This window comes from Macrobrachium nipponense, chromosome 16, assembly GCF_015104395.2.
Source record: "Macrobrachium nipponense isolate FS-2020 chromosome 16, ASM1510439v2, whole genome shotgun sequence".
Taxonomy (NCBI): Eukaryota; Metazoa; Arthropoda; class Malacostraca; order Decapoda; family Palaemonidae; genus Macrobrachium; species Macrobrachium nipponense.
The window spans coordinates 2,168,048-2,183,047 of NC_087209.1; the positions used below are offsets into that span (position 1 = coordinate 2,168,048).

The 15,000-nt window shown below is 36.3% G+C and overlaps 1 protein-coding gene across 2 annotated transcripts in view; it reads left to right on the forward strand.

Moving 5' to 3' along the window:
* LOC135195514 (uncharacterized) overlaps positions 1–15,000 on the forward strand; it is a 185,062-nt gene that overhangs the window by 104,824 nt on the left and 65,238 nt on the right. The window lies entirely within an intron of this gene.

The following is a 15,000-nucleotide window of genomic DNA, read 5'->3' on the forward strand; positions in this document are numbered from 1 at the left end:
ATATATATATATATATATATAATATATATATATATATAGATATATATATGGTATGTATGTGTATATTTATATATATATGGGTTTTCTTATTATTTTGACAACAAAAGGTTAGAAAATTTTGTCAAACTAATAAGAAGTTGAATCAACAACCGAAAAAGTCAACGTATTCAACGGAAGATATATATATATATATATATATATATATATATATATATATATATATCTATATTATATATAATATATATTATATATTATATATATATATACTGTATTTCTGCACATTTATATGTATGTATACTACATACCATCATATATATATATAGTATATATATATATATATATATATATATATATATATATATATATATACTACTTTTCTGAGGTATTATACTTGTTTCATATATACGTTTACCTTCATACCCACATATTCCACATTAAACATTTTAATTATCTATTCACAACAGTAACGACTGACAAACTAATGCAAATGTGTGAAAGAAAATCAAATTCTCTGATATATTTATTAAATGGACTCAATTCATCATTTCTTCCGTTGGTCCTTTTTTTAAGAAGTTGTACATTTTTCATAACAGATGGCGTCATGGGAGCATTTCAACCCTGAGGAGAAATGACACTTGATTCCTCAATCTACTTTGTTGATAAGCATGAATGGAACACGTTAAGAGAATGTGTCAACAAAGTGCAGTGAATGTGCGTTGACATGCGTATGAATGCCTATACTATATTTTATTTGTATGTGGGACGCGCCTCTTATGTATACTACGGGTATACTGGTGACTTCTATGAAGACTTTGCCCCCAGGAGACCAGATATTCGACGCCGCTTGGAGAACACGTCTTTCTACTTGTTTCCTTAAAGACGAGTTGTGACTGTGCTTGCATATATTCTACTATATATATATATATATATATATCTATATATATATATATATATATATATATATATATATATATATTCATATATTATATATATATATATATATAATATATATATATATGCAGGTATATATATAAAAACATGCATTCATACAAATATCAGTATATATGTGTATATACATATCTTAAAAGAGTTTTTTTGTTAAGATATATTCAATTGATCTAAATATATATACGTATATGTATATATATATATATATATATATATTATATATATATATATATATTATATATATATATAAAGCAGAAAGAAAGAGAGGGGGCAAGGATTATGTATTTATAAGTCAATAATAAAACATAAAGAGAAAAAAATATGACACTTGAAATATTTTTGATGGTTTTCAGGCTCAAATACCATTTTTGACTACATCAGCGGCAAAATACTCCCACAAAGAAACCAATGTGACTGTCACACAGAACAAAGGCTCGAAAATATCTAAATCTTATAATAAAGTCGAAGAAGGATTTACGAGAAACATCACTACATCATTTTGAGAAACATTAATACCTTACTCCTGACGAGGCGAACGCCGCTTTAATGGCAGGTTCCTCGCGCCCTAACCGCCCTCTTTGGAACCAGGAAGCCACAATCACCAGTGAATTTCTCGCGGCCTTGCATAAATATGTGTTTGGTTCCGGGACCAACAAGAAGAGCAACAACTCCAAAATATATTTCTGAAAAATGGGAGTATTTCCTCGTGGCAGACGAACAGGGCGAAAGGTTTCGTTCTGTTGACAAGCCTACAGCCCTGAAGGATGAGAGGAAACCAACCCCGGTCGCTCTGAATCCGGAGGTCCTACGTTGAATTAATTATTCAATATTGTTTATTTATTTGTTTACTTATATATATATATATATATAATATATATATATAATACATACATACAATACATACATACATACATACATACATACATACATACATACATACATACATACATATATATATATAATTGAACAACCTTAAGTGCCTTAGGACGTTGCCATAGTGTTACTGTGGTACCTCTTATTGCTTTTATACGTGTTTGTTGGTTTTTCTTATTTGTGGCCTCTTAAGAGAAGCTTTTCAGTCTCTCCATAAGAGGGAATATTAACGGCTTTTAGAAACAGCAAACCTCCGCCATGAATGTGCATTTTAACGCTAAGAGGGCACTTTTCTCCCCTAAACTTACAATCCTTTTCCTCCGAAATAAAGCCTCTTGTTGGCATTCAGGAGGCCCACCTCTGGAAAAATTCTCGCAATTATCAATACGTAGTATTTTGGGTAGTAGTTATCCTAACCGGGAACTTAATCGTAGGATTGGACCATCGAACAGAATTCAAAATGCTATGTTGTCTTGAACTTAAACGGAAGAGACGAGAAGTTTCTTCTTCTTCTTCTTCTTCTTCTTCTTCTTCTTCTTCTTCTTCTTCTAAATCAAAACAGATGAAAAATGTTTAAGAGTTACTTTGAAGTCTGAAGGCTTTTGTGAGAACTTTGATATTCAACAGAACTATTCTTTGGTCGTGTAATAATTCACGCGAATTTATGACGGCAAGAAACACGGAAACGGCCCGAATGCAATCGACGCCGGAAATGTCAATCAGAAAATATTCGAAAATTGAAATTGAAAATTCCAAGGAGACGAGCGATGGAGTCAGGTGATGGATGGATGAACGGATTCAGGTGCATAATCCGTGTGACTTGACATTTGATGTGCTACGCAGGATCACGGGAAACGATTCGATATTTGTTATGAAGGAATACTTCTTATCGAATTACCGATTCGTGACATCATGCCGATGGCAAAGGCCAAGGAAGCCCGATGCGATGATGACATCGCGGGCGTTATCAGGATCTTTGGGCGTGTGTCCCGTCACCTTCCAGCCTTCTTCTCCTAGAGCTCTGACCCGCAGAAGGCGTGGGTTTTTGGCCATGGCATGGACCCCTTTTACTCAACTTTCCCTTCTGGTAGGGCCGATGTGGAGGCATCTTGTCCACTGGTAATTACAGGTCGTTTTCCGTACTGCTATTGTTGGAGGAGTACTTTCTCTCCGAAGGCTGCTGGTGGCCAAAGGGCTGGGCCGTTACAAAGGCTTAAAGACACGAGGAAAAATTATGTGAAACGGATCTGAAAGGGTGGGCCGTCACAAAGGCTTAAGCACCGAGGGAAAATACAATGGGGGAAGTAGATCTCCCAGGGCCTAGTGACTAAAGGGGTAAACCTTCACAAACCGTGACGAAGCTAGAAAAACACTGCGATGAATATTCGAGAAGCTGTTTGTGGTTCAAGAAGTGAGCTGTAACGAAAGGGGTCTGAACAAGAACGAAATTGTAGAGGACATAGATCTCAAAGAGTGCTTGGGCTTAAAGGTCTGGACGGTCTTATATAACTCAAAATAAACGTGAAAAACTATAGTTCTAAGAAGCTGGTGTTAGTCAAGGGGTGAGCCGTTACAAAGTATTAAAAAATTATAGATACATACGTCTAGGAATAATTTTTAAGTATTGTCTTTCAAGCAGGTCTTCGCGATACACTTTCTTCCACAAGCAGATTATTTTCTGCTTAGTTTTTCTAACATTTTTATACATTTCTTTACCGACATAAAAATCGAAAAGAGCATTTTTCAAGAAAGTGCCTCAGTTTGGAAGAATTGTGAGTCAATTACGAGGGAAAAAGCTAGAAAGTCGAGCCCTATTCCTTGCAATCTCCCCAACCGAAAGTCTAAAAAGAAAAGAGAAAGGATACGAAATAAAATATCAAATTGTTCAATTACCTCGTATTTACACAATAAGAGTTTATCCCTCCGGCTTGCCGAGCCCTGAAGGAACACAACGTGCCTGGTAAACCGGGAAAAGGAAGAGTTTGAACAGACGGACAAATATCTACATACTTTTCAGGGAAAGAAATTTCGCTGTTGGGAAAGTGTCTCCAGCTCCTCTTCTATCCAGTGAAAAAAAAAAGAGAGAAAAAAAAGGAACTTGGATATCTGTCGAATGCCGTCTTGACGTATAACATTGCCGGCGACGTCATCGGTAACAATGGCTTTTAATTATTATAATAGAAAAGGGGGAGGGGGGATGGTCTTTTACGTAGAAAGTATTTCGTTTAACCACTGAGACGTTTAACTGCACAAATTAGCAGCTCGCTGGAACTGGCTGGCTATTTGGCTGGACCACCGGAATGCATAGCATTTCAATGGATCCGGTCTTGCTGGTTAATTGCTATTTTGCATCAGGCAGCAACAAGTGTCTCAGCTCTTACTCTGAAAGTCTGGAGTTCCGTTCAGGCACTTAAACAGTTTCTCCAGCTCTTAACGGAATTTATTTGCTCTTTGCTTAGAATTTCGATACTTCGCCTCGGATCAGCTCAACCAAGTGTTGGTAGGACTTACCAGCCCTTGTATAGGGGTGGGTATTGCTGGGCTCTGAAGTTCCTGGTTTTCCTTTTTTTTTTTTTTATTTGGTAAATTTTGGACCTTGTTCACCTTTAATTCCTCTAATGTCTAAGTGCGCTAGACTTCGCTCACACGTCGAAACGATTCGAAGATTGGGAACTTGATAGTCAGTTGACCTCTCAGATTAATTCCCACCTGTAAACCTTAGACGTCTTTGTTATCCTTCGTGTTTCCAAAGATTGATTTTTTGTTATGTATTTGAGGTATTTATTCTCCCCTGAAAAAGTAGTCTAGGAATATACCTACAGCATGTATATAACATAACTCGTATTCACCAACAATGAGATTAGTTTCCCATATGAGATCCTCGATATTTTAAGTTTTATATTATATTTTTTTGATTTGTGGGTATTCTGCTTCCCCGAAAGGACCGGTCTATTAATATATTTATAGTACATGAAATCCCTTTTATTCTCCGGTCATGTTTTCAGCACAGTTTTCAACAACAAGCCACGACTTCATCTTCTTTCAAATCCTACGAATTCTCCCGCCTGCCTTCACCAACCCTTTAGCAGCATTTTATGGTCCGAAGACTCTTTAAGATTTTTCTCGTCCGCTCGAAACCGTGAGACGGTTATAGTGAAAGTTTGGAGTCGAAGAAGGAAAGAAAAAATAACGCGATTGTTCGCGTTGCAATTGACTCGTGTGATTGTTTTGCCGTATGTCGTTTGTTCGTTGTATGTTTCGTTGTTCGTTATATGTTAATATGTTACGCATCCGGGATAAAAGTGAAGGAATTTTAGCCGCGTCAGCTTCCGATGGTTTTTATTGCTTGTTGACAGGGAAACCTGTGGTATGCCGGCTCTCTCTCTCTCTCTCTCTCTCTCTCTCTCTCTCTCTCTCTCTCTCTCTCTCTCTCTCTCTCTCTCTCTCTCTTTATACATACATACATAGATACATGGCATACAACATACATACATATATATATATATATATATATATAATATATCATATATTATATATTATATAATAATAATTATATTATAAATTATAACGTATATATTGTATATATGTCTGTGCATAAAGCACCATACAATGAAACTGTATCATTAATTTGTTGTCTAGTGTTTCTGCTAATATGACAACTAAGTTCCTTGAGGAATGTATGTCAAAATTTGCCTATTATTATTTTTATAGATAACCTTTGTCTCTCGTGCTATCACGTTCCCTTGAGTAGTCACAGCAAATAGTATTCCATTTCTTCTTAAACTGACTTGATCAGTGAATACATTATTTCTATTTATTTATTAAAATATTTATTCATTTATTCATTTTTCGTTGCTTCGAGACCCACGTTCGAGGGAGCTTAGCTGTCAGTCTGACGTTGGCAGTCTTGACAAGCAACCCAATGATGGAATGCTAACGGTCGGTTGGAAACTTTTCGTTTTAATTCTTTATTCCGGTCGTTAACGAACGAAAAGCGAAATGAAAACAGAGCCTTAGAGTATAAAATCATCTCGTATTTTCTAATCGTATTTGAATGTTTCCAATTTGCCGCATTTCTTTGGATGTATACCTACGGAATGTTATGGCGACGCTAAGGTATCTGTCACTTTCTATCTTGACTGTTTTTCATGAGACATCCATCATTTATTTAGTTATTAATTAATTGATATTTCATTTGTTTATTCAACTGTTTTCATGAGACACTCATCACTTATTTAGTTTTTAATTAATTAATTCTTCATATCTCTTTTGAACTGTTTTCATAAGACGTCCATTATTTATTTATTAAATTATCTATTAAATAATTATTTACTTGAATATTTTCCTGAGATTCCCGTTTTTTATTTATTTATCAACTAATTAAATTATTTAAGTAACTTTTCCTGAGGCACACATTATTTATTTATTTATTTATTTATTTATTTATTTATTTATTTATTCATGGCCTTTTTTTTAAACGAAAACATAACAGGGCGACGCCGTCATCCTCAGGCCGGTGTGAGCATCTAGAAAACGGGCAGCTGGAATTTATTTTCGCTCTTTTGGAATTTCTTGGATTTTTTTTTTTTTTTTACCGCAAATAAAAGCACCAATCTCCTAAATCATCCCTGGGTCCTGGTGCTACGCCCTAAGTCCTTGTCTCGGGTTTCGAGAACAACGAGAGGTTTCTGATATTTATGCATGTTTTTTTTCTTTTCTATGCCTTCATTTAATCAGTATTCAAACTTTTTCTTGTGAAAACGTTCGATCCGTTTATCTCCATAATTTTCTTTCAAAGGTTTTCATAAACGATGAAAGGTTTTTTACTTGGGGTTTCTGTTAATTAAGCATTTTTTTCTCTCTTCCTTTTTTTTTTGTAGCTTCAATCAATTCCTCTTCATCCCTATTTTTGGGGGAAAACGTTCGTTCCGTTTATAATATTCTCCCCAATTTTTTTTCAAACGTTTTTGTATCCTCCGGTTTTCTTAAAATAGTTGTTTAGATGTTTTCCACATATCCACTTTAAATCCATAGTTATGGACGCCTTATTTTTTAATCTCACATTCCGTTTTCCACAATTTTCCACAATTTCTCTCATCGCATTAAGTTCACAACAATCTTACACATTTTTCTTTTCGTTCGTTCGTTCATTGAAATGTGTCCTCATAATATCTAACGATTTTCACATTAATCATAGTTTTCCCAAGGCATTTCCCCATTTCATTTGTTCGTTTTTCCTCATCTTATTCATTCGGATTACCACGATTTGAAAAATCGGTCATTAAACTTTCTTCTTTCTAGCTTACCAGACTTAACAGTTGATAATTGTGGGGAAACCTGAATACATAGAAGTGAAATATTTGATTGCAATATGTATGAAATCTCTCTCTCTCTCTCTCTCTCTCTCTCTCTCTCTCTCTCTCTCTCTCTCTCTCTCTCTCTCTCTCTCTCTCTCTCTCTCTCTCTCTCACACGGTCCTATCAATTCACTTGCTAAATCCTCAATATTTTTCCTTTACAATTGGAAAAATAGTCTACCTTTATAATATATATATATAATATATATAATATATATATATATTATAAGATATATATATATATATATATATATATATATAATATATATATATATATAATACACATACGCCATATTACGCCTTAAGTGTCATCGTGTACACTTTCTGGCCTGACTATGGCCTGTTGTTGCTCCACTTATATAGGCTCCCTGACCCCATTATGGCCTATCGCTGCTCCCACTGGACCACTAGTTTTGTGTCACGATCGCCATCATGATCATCGCTTGTGCCTTTCTTGCTCTCAACGTGCCGCTAAGCCACTGTAATTGTGGACCCAGGAATTTTGGACAAAACCGTGAATTTCTGCATTTCTGGCCTTCGGTGGCTCTTTCCGCTTTGTTTTTTTTTATAGAAGCATGGACAAAAAATTTGTCCCGGTGGTGGGGGTGGTCGGAGGAGGTTGGGGGCAGTATAACGAAAATGCCGAAAACAGCAGAATGTGCCACGGTTCCGGAGTGGAACACGTTCCAACCGACAAAAACGTTGCGTTAGCGGAACGCTTATTTCATTGAGTCGTTTTTTTTCTTTATAGCAGTTTCACAGAGAGAGAGAGAGAGAGAGAGAGAGAGAGAGAGAGCAATAATAGATGATATTAAGTTTTCGGTAAGACAGCCACAAATTGAACACACACACAGAGAGAGAGAGAGAGAGAGAGAGAGAGAGAGAGAGAGAGAGAGAGAGAATAGTTGATATTAAGCTCTTTGTAACTCAGCCACGAATGGAGCAGAGAGAGAGAGAGAGAGAGAGAAAGAAAGAGAGAGAAAGAGAGAGAGAGATAAAAGATGGTATTCAACTCTCAACAAGTCAGCCACGTAGAAAATGCACCGTTTTATAAATTATACGAAGCATTTCAAACGAACAAAAAATTCTCGAAAACTTCTTCCCCAATTCTCTTCAACTCGAACTAGGACCCGCTAAAGTTTGAGTAGTAGGTCCTGACTCGAACCCGAACGATCCCCAAAACCGATACTTTGAGTAGTAGGTCCTGTTCGAACCATTATTCCTCTAAGGTTCGAACCCGAACGATCCCCAAAACCGATACTTTTTGACTTCTCGGCCCCGCAGAGCCTGGAGCAGTGACAATAGGACGAATGCAAATGAATATTTCTCCCCTTGGAACGACAAAAACGACACGGGACGCGACGCGTCGTTAATAATCATTTAGCCACGGCCGTCGTTGTGGGTCCCAGAGATTTTCTTGGAGATTAGGAAGAGATGGAGAATGTCTCTTCGAAGCTTTCCGTTGAGATGGATCGTAAGAGGTTGTTTTTTTTTTTTCACGAAGAAAATTTAGAAAGCAGAGAGGGATTTTTGTGTGTGGGCGTCCAAAGATGATAGTGATGGTGATAGTGCTTGTTATTTGTCTGAAAATATATCAGAACCTAGGTCATTGTTGTAATGATAGTAATAGTAATACTGTGATTGGCTCAAGTAGTAGTAGTATAAATTTTTTATCTTGGCTAAAATATGATAATGATGATGATAAGTTTTTATTATTAATAATAATAGTTAGAGAATAGAGCAGACTGTAGACCATGTTATAATAATAGACACAATTGTATTGTTACTAATAGTATTAGTATTACTAATAATAATAGTAGTAAAATTAAATTTTAAGCTGTCATGAAGCAAACATATTCCCTTCACAAATAAGACGCGACAGAGTACACGGCTCAGAAATTGAAGTAGAAAGTCAAGGACTTTCGATGCAATGTCTTGGCAAAAAAAGAAAAAAAAGGAAAAAAAGATAACTAATAGTAATTTCCTTTACTTTTAACCTTAACGAACCATAGGAAACATAGGAATGTTTCCCTTTTTCTACGGGAAACCAAACTCCGACGTCACAGAAATCCGCCTGCGGGACACCTCGGCACGCGGACGGACTCCCTTCTGGCCCGTTGGAGGTCTTCGTCCTCCTCCTCCTCCTCCTCCTTCGTCGAAAGGGGAAGTTTCAGCGACTTCGGCGTCGTGTTCCTTCCTGACGGTGTCAGCCTTGGCGGTCAACGTCGTTAGGACGTGATCCAGATCGAGGCTAAAAGTGGATGTTTCCGGTTCTCTCTCTCTCTCTCTCTCTCTCTCTCTCTCTCTCTCTCTCTCTCTCTCTCTCTCGGTTTAGGGTTTTATGACACCGAATGAGTTCCGGTTTTCGAATCTCGTTCGTTCCGTCCGATTTGCTTCTAATTGGTTGTCGTCTTCCCCCCCCCCCCCCCCACCCTTTTTTTTTGTAAATTTTCTCTCTTGAGGAAAAGATACTCAGATTATAGGCCTACATACCTGTTTTATTGTATTCATAAGACATGATTCCGTCATCCTGGCTTCTTATAATCTCATCTCTCTTCTTTAGAGAGGAGGGTCCATATGGGTTCCATTGAACTGAACCCCCACTTTTTCTTATAATTATTCTTCAGTTTCATGTTTTCGTCAGGCCCGAGCTGAATAGGCCTCATAGTCCAAATTGTCTTGGAACCTTGAATATTTGATAAATAGGTGAAAACTCCTCTTTCGCTCCCGTTTAGAAAATATATTATCATTATTCGTATAATGTTGATAGCGGATCTTTTAAGAAGACTGAACCTGGGTCTAGTCCGACTGAAGAAGTCTGGACCTAGGTCTAGTCCGACTGCTATTTCGCTTGCCCAAGATACCACTCCTTCAAGCGGGAAGGTCTATTTAATGGGGGAAAATAACTCATCTTTTAAATAATTTCGCGTTGCAGTTAACTTAAAAATGGATTGGGCTGGAAAGATTCTCCTTCTATGTAGGTCTACTCCGTCAGCATAGGTCTAATTTCCCAACCAGCGTGAGTTGCTCAAACCGTTTCGTCTGCTGCTATCAAGAAGCAATTGACTCACCCACACAGTGCATAACCTTCACCCAACGCTCTCTTAAAGATGCGTTCTTGCGCATCTAGTCATCACGGAGGTTCGAGGGCGACAGCCGTGACAGGCTGACATCTCTCAGAAATATATATATTCGTGCCATAAAGTTCCTGCGAAAATGTCGACTCCTACTTCTTGCCAGAGTGTGGGAAAGGCCTCGTCGACTAGGGAGGACACCCAACGGGAAGCAAGGACGAGAGAGAGAGAGAGATAGAGGTTTTGATGGAAATTTCGAAGGAAACCCAAGAAAAATGTTGGGAGCACGAACGAGAAGTTTTTCGTTGTAGTGAATGTGGGAATGTAGTACTAACTCTCCCAGGTTTCCAGACGTTCGTATTTAGGAGGAGGCAAGAACAGATGGTGGTAATGACGGTCTCGGCTGTCGATTTGGAGGTCCTTCTCGGAATTGGTGTCCTGGGACCTTGCAGAGCCGGTATTAGGAATCGTCCGGCAGATAATAACAGCTGATGCACACCTGTAGGCTACCAGGCAAGAGCCTCTTCCATTAGACTCAGTGAAATATGAAGATTGTGGGACTGATTTGAGCCATCCTAGCAACAACTTCGTAATTTCATAGTCTTTGAAATTAAAAAGGAATTGTAAAAATTATTTTATTCCGTTAGTTTCAATACTTTTATTTCAGCTGCTTATATGATATTACTACTTCTGTCTAATATTCAGCTGATTCGCTCTTTAAGCCTGTATCCGCCCTTGTGTGCCTATTGTTCAATGCAAAGTGGTTAGAAACAGTCATTATAACCACAAAGACACAGGAAAATTAAAGTTCAACCGGTAGTTCTCAAGGGTACGACCATGTTTGGGACTATATCAAGAGGCTATACCAAGAACTTCGTCAAAGGATTTTTTAAAAAAAGCGGGAAAGTGCTAGAGGAGGAATGCTTTTGGCGGGAAAACGGAGAAGGTCGTATTTGAATCTTCCTCCTCCTCCTCCTCCTGCTCCTCCTCCTCCTCCTCCTCCTCCTCTTCTTCTTCTTCTTCTTCTTCTGCTTCTTCTTCTTCTTGTGCCTGTTCCTTCATTCGCTGGTATTTCCGAGGCGGTTGTGACCTTTCCCCCAGAAGAAAGAAAAAAAACCCTTGAATTTTTGTGTGTCCGAATAAATTTGTTGGTACCCAGAAGGTTCCTTTGCCTCCCTGCGGTTGGCGTTGAGAAGCAGCTGCCTTCTCCGTCATGTTTGGCTTTGAGCGTCTCATTTAAGATTCTGGATTCTTTTTTAGTTCCGTCATGTTTGGCTTTGAGCGTCTCATTTAAGATTCTGGATTCTTTTTTAGTTCCGTCATGTTTTCTTACGATCGATCCCGTCGTCATTCGTACCCCGAGTGCAACGTGAATCTCTCTCTCTCTCTCTCTCTCTCTCTCTCTCTCTCTCTCTCTCTCTTCTCTCTCTTCTCCTCTCTCTCTCTCTCTCTCTCGGGCGCGGGCTTTCTATTTTCTTTTAATTTGGTATTCATTAAGAATTTTCGTTGCAGGAATTTTTACCGAATGATTTAGGTTTTTGTAATTTGATTTTTCCAGTTTCTGATAATTGCTAGACACGGTATATGGCATTGTTTTATAATATATATATATATATATATATATATATATATATATATATATATATATATACATATATATATATATATATATATATATATATATATATATATATATATATGTATATATATATATATATATAGTACATATGTAATGTGTGAATTTTGTTTTGTCCATTATTTAGTTAATTGTGAATTCAAAAGTACCTGGAGTTAATACCCACTTTAATATATACAGGCAAATAGAATAAAAAAAAATAAAAAATAAATTGCATCCTTGGGCTACCCCTCATAGTTTAAAACGCTACTAAAGAATACACCTCCTCCTCGGGTTCTCAAATATGTGGGAGACTTTTCATTCATTCTGGCAAACAGTTTCTGTCAAACTGCTGAGTCTGCAGACAACTGATATTACAGTGTTCCGGTTATTTGATGTCAGTTCTGAATTGTACATGATACGTTGTTAGTTATTTGAATGATAAAGATGTTAAAAGACAATAAAGGAGACTTTCCATTTTTTTCTGAGTTTTGTGCTTTATTTTTTATTTTTAGTTTTGTTTTCATATGCGTTTTATTCGCTTCGCTTTTCTTTTTTTTTCGTAGTATTGGAGTATCCTCATCTATAAGAAATTCCTAAGCAAAAGAATGGCAGTTTTTTTTAACTTGTATCGTGCAAATGTGGCCTCATTCCGAATAATAATAATAATAATAATAATAATAATAATAATAATAATAATAATAATAATAATAATAATAATAATAATAACATGCACCATTGAGCATTACTGCATATGCCATAGCCTCTCTCTCTCTCTCTCTCCTCTCTCTCTCTCTCTCTCTCTCTCTCTCTCTTCGGTCCTGGAATAATAATATATAATAATAATAATGTAATAATAATAATAATAATATATTTTATACTGGTTGTATTTTAATATATCCGGAGACTACAACGAAATTGAAGATAGTGATCTCCGCTGCAAAACCGTTGATACAGTATTTTCTTTTTACGTATTACTGTATTTCATCTAATGTCGACATGTTTCGAATAATAAATAATAATATAATAATAATAATAATAATAATAATATATAATATAATATAATTATTATTATTATTATTATTATTATTATTATTATTATTATTATTATTATTATTTTATTATTATTATTATTGGCGTAGCAGTAGTAGCAGTGGAGAAGCTCCGATGAAAGGAGAAAATAGAGGCCATGTGTACGATCAGAAAGCATGTCTAGAATCACAGAAAGTTAGCCCATCTCCCGAGAGTCTTCCAGAGCAGTTTCTCTCCCGGCATTGAGCGCTGATGAACTTCCTAATAAAAAAAAGAGAAAAGTAGAGATTAATGGATGTTAAGTTAATAGAGAACTCAATAGAGACTAATGATCAGCGTACGGAGGCCGTTTTGTGATAGACGATTTTGCGGGTTTTTAATTTAGCGGTTTGGTAGTGAAATTATTTGTTTATTATTATTTTTTTTTACCTTGACTGTGAATTTATTATATTTGTTATTTTTGGTCGTTTTCGATTTATTGTATTTTATGGCTGCTTTTGATATTTTTTTATTGCTGTCTGATTTTTTTTTTCTATATATTCTTTTTATGGCTGTTGTTTGATATGATGTTTTTCTTGCTGCTGTTCGATATATTTTTTTATTGCTTCTGTTCGATATATTTTTTTATTGTTGCTGTTCGATATATTTTGTTATTGCTGTTCGATATATATATGTTTTTATTGTTGCTGTTCGATATATTCCTTTTTATTGGTGCTTTCTGATATATCCTTTTTATTGCTACTTTGCTATATATTCCTTTTATTGTTGTTTTTCGACATATTCTTTTTATTGCTCTTGTTATTACTGTTGTTGCCCTTGTTAAAAGAATATTGTTTCTGTGTCATTGTTCCCCAGAGACTACTTATAACAATCATTGCTTTGTTCTCTTGGGAACTCGGAAAACCTAGAGCATTGTTCTTGCTTCCCTTCGAATTTTTCCTTTCTTACTTTATGAGGTGATACTCTCTCTCTCTCTCTCTCTCTCTCTCTCTCTCTCTCTCTCTCTCTCTCTCTCTCAGGTCAGCTTAATCAGAAGTCATTTCTGTGGAATTTTTATTAGAAAAAAAAATCTATGAGGCGCTTAATGTATTAAGGAACTGGACACAAAAAATGAGAGAGAGAGACGGAGAGAGAGAGAGAGAGAGAGAGAGAGAGAGAGAGAGAGAGAGAGAGAGAGAGAGAGAGATAATTGAATATGCATTTTCTCGCATAAAAAGCCGCTCCAGTGTTTTTGTTTTTTCTGGGTTTCTGCGTTATAATAGGAATCTTCATATGACCTCGGATAGTAAATGGTTTCTTAAAGAATTTTACAAGAAATGATTCAATATAGATGTAATCTCAAGTCATGAATGTGTTATTGCATAAAGTCTTAACATGTCATATGTTGTTTGTTGAAGATGTACGAATTTGCGAATGGATTTTTGTTTATATGCGATTGAGTAATTTTTTTTTCTTTTTTAAGACTTGTCAAGGTTACTTTACCTTAATAAAAATCTCGTAATATTAAAATTACTTATGTTAGTTTCTGCAGAATACGCCGAAGAACATGGCTCTCAATTTATGCTTTTACCGCTCATAAAAAGTATATGAAGAGAAGTGCTGGAAAACCTTGAAATAATTCTAAAAGAAAAAAAAAACGTCGGTTACTAGATATTTTTTCAGGGAAAATATCTTAATATTCTGATCGTTCTTTGGCGAAAAAGCATATAGAGAGGACTACTGAAAAACTTGAAAATATAATCTAAAAATCCGTCAACTTTATATTTTTTTAGGGAAAATATCATGAAATATCTGGAGATATTCTGATTGCTCGTTGGTGTACGTTTCTTCGTCCGGAGGTGCTATTTCACAGGCTTTCAAGCCTCGGGCAACGCTTTTAACACGAGTCGAAAGAGCCACCGGTGTTGCTTGTCGCCGATTATCGTGATTTCGTACAAAATTGTCGGAGGAAGAGCGCAAGACAGACCGTCATTGACACCTCTCGTCGGGAGGAAAGACAGACAGTCCAAAAGAGAGAGAGAGAGAGAGAGAGAGAGAGAGAGAGAGAGAGAGAGCATGTACATGCACATGCACACGTCTAATCTCGGTGCGTTTAAACCCGC